Source organism: Arvicola amphibius, chromosome 2 (assembly GCF_903992535.2).
Source record: "Arvicola amphibius chromosome 2, mArvAmp1.2, whole genome shotgun sequence".
In the NCBI taxonomy this organism is placed as follows: Eukaryota; Metazoa; Chordata; class Mammalia; order Rodentia; family Cricetidae; genus Arvicola; species Arvicola amphibius.
The window spans coordinates 118,180,306-118,183,132 of NC_052048.2; the positions used below are offsets into that span (position 1 = coordinate 118,180,306).

The 2,827-nt window shown below is 53.3% G+C and overlaps 1 non-coding gene across 1 annotated transcript; it reads right to left on the reverse strand.

Moving 5' to 3' along the window:
- Positions 1–1,467: 1,467 nt before the first annotated feature.
- Trnai-uau lies at positions 1,468–1,560 on the reverse strand. The gene is given in 2 exon segments: positions 1,468–1,503; positions 1,523–1,560. It is a non-coding gene; the product is annotated as a tRNA-Ile (tRNA).
- Between the last annotated feature and the right edge of the window lie 1,267 nt (positions 1,561–2,827).

Genomic DNA, 2,827 nt, shown 5'->3' on the forward strand with positions numbered 1-2,827 from the left:
GGGCACACCCCTGTCAGGGAACCACTTCCTCAGCTGGGTCTCACCGAGCGACATCTCCCCCACTTCCCGACAGTTCAATGAAGACCCCTCCTCATCCAGTCTCTCCCTCCAATGCCCATCAGTTGGCACCTGGTTTGGGGGTGATGTTTTAACAACAAGCCGCAACAGTAACTGCCGAGGGTTGGAAATGGACACTTGGCAAATCTGATCACTTTTAATGCCATGTATGTCTAAAAAAATCAATTCTCTTTTGAAAAGAGATTTTCCAACAAATTTTCTCTTGGAAATGCTGTTTTGATTTTGCTTTTAACATTTTTTTTTTGGCAATGAAGATAATCTGTACAATAGAATACTGTTTACTAGTCAGAGAACCTCAGTGAGGGCTTGGGGGCCTGTCAGACGGCTTATCTGGTAAGCCCTTCCATGCAAACCTGAGGAACGGAATTCCATGCCCAAGTTCTAACCCTGGAAGGGGAAGACTGACTGTCCTAAGCTGTCCTCTAACCTCCATCTGCGTTTGGTGACAGGAATCTCAGGTCTATGTTGTTGTTGTTGAAGATTTGTTTCTAATTGTGTGAGTGTGTGTCCTTGCTCTTGAGTGCTGCTGTCCAAGGAGGTCAGACAGCAGGTCACACGAGGGTGTGAGCTGCCGGAAGCTGGACTCTGGCAAGAGCAGTGCCCACTTTTAACCACGGAGTCATTTCTCCAGCCCGTTTGTTTGTTTAAATAAGCAAAGTTTTTATTTTATTTTTCACAGAACTCACATTTGTTTCCAGGCTCGGGATTCACTGGGCCTCTGTTCTGCCGAGCAAGAGTCCGTGTGTCCAGGGTGTGGGAGGGTGCGGCCTGAGCGCGAGGGTTAGGAGAAGCATCCCTGTTTGTTGGATCTCGGGCTAGGGCGGCTGCTAGCTGAGAAGACAAGACGCCTCCTCTGGTGGCCGCCATTCCTGAGTGATAGCAGTGTTAGGAAGGGGGAAATGGAAATTTCCCGGTCACTTGTCCCAGCTACAAATGCCAGGGGAGGGTGGGTGCCTTGAACCCGGGTTCGGGGAGGGGTCTAATGCTAGGAAATGGGGCAGGTCCCTCACCCAGGTGCCACGCTCGTGGTCCATTTGGTCTTGGAGAGCCAACCGGAAGCAGTGGCCTGGATCTGGGAGAGGGCAGCGGCGGGGAGCCCGCAGGAAGCCACCCCGCTACAGGAGAGCCCGGGACCTCGGTGTGCATCCCTGGTCCTGGATGCGTTTTATACACCCGCCTAAAGCCTGGGAACGGCAGTCGGCAGCCGTCGGAGTTCCACTGCTGGCTGGATACTGCTCAGTGGCAAAGCCGCTAGGAAAACGAATGCACAACTCCTCAGCGAATTGTTTTCCCGTTCGGGCTAAAGCAGGAAGCGAGGAGACTAAGGGAACCCTAATTTCTTCCTGTACTAATACAAAATAACCGCAAGGCTTAGCTCCAAAAGGATCGTGCTCCAGGTGAGGCTCGAACTCACAACCTCGGCATCGCTCTGCATGTACTGCTGTATAAGTACCGCGCGCTAACCGATTGCGCCACTGGAGCTCCGCTGTGCCGGCCTCGCGAAGGCTCTATCAGGCCCAGGGAGGCGTCGATGGAGCATGCGCAACCTCCGACACGGGCGCCGCTCGGGACTCCAGCCTCCCGTAACTCCGGAGCGGACTCACGGCCACCAGCCGGTGTCTGGGGACCGAAGGATCCGGGAGAGACTCGGCGAGGGTTCCCCTAGGGGCTGCGGAGACGGGTTCGCCCGGCCGAGCCTGCAGGGGAGCGGCGGCGTCCTCCGCGGGGCTTCGCTCTCGGCGGCCCAGCCCCCCAGCACGCGTAGGCCGGCCTGGCAGGGGCGGACCGAGCGACCCCGCGGCTGCCGTCCCCGGGAAGCGAACCCCGATCCCCGACCCGCCCTTCCGATGGCGAGGGGGCGAGCGGCAGAGGCCCGGGCTGCTCAGCCCGAGGAGCCTCGGGGTCCAAGCTGCCGGTGTTTCCTTTCCTATCATCTTAAAGCTAAGTTCCACCGTTTAAAACCAAAAGAGCTGGAAATCTCGGAATATCCGTTTCTTTCCCCAAACTAGAAATACCGGAACACTGGACCCAGCCCCAAGTGATGAGTTATGGGCCCTGTGTACTCTGTGAGTCCCTTTTCCTCGTTACAGAACTTTACAAACACCGTGCTTTATGAAAATACAAGGGGAGAGACTGGAGGTTCAGAATACCGCAGAGAAAGCGGGTTCGGTTTCCATCACCCACAACCTGCGGCTCACACCCCTCCTTAAACTTTAGTTCCAAACACACACCTACACTTAATTTAAAAAAATAAATCTTAAAAAAAGAGGAAGAGAATAGCAGGAAGGCTACTTGGGAAGAAGACAAAGAAAGAGCAAGGTGCAGGGTAGAAGAAGGTAGAGGAGAATGAGTATTATCAAAGTACCTGATAGGCTTTCATCAGGGTCGTGAAACCCATCGCTTCATACACTGAGTAGATGCTAATAAAGGGTAAAATCATCCTCTACTACGGAAGTGGGGTAAAAAGGAATAGATTCCGTGCTTATAATCCGTGATTATAACAACAACAAAAACGTTGAGGGTATTTTTTTTCCTAGGCACTTTGCATCTCTCAGGTGGTTAGCAATCCTTTCCAAACCCACCCCTCCCACCCACCCTCAACCCTCGCCCTGGGGTCAAGCTCTCACTCACTTTGCCACCTAAGCTCCTGCCAACACATCGGTCACCTTGTTTGGTGACCTTTACTTTCCTAAGAGAGAGAAAACCACAAGATTAAACAGCAGATTGGCCAGGACACAAGATGTGATGG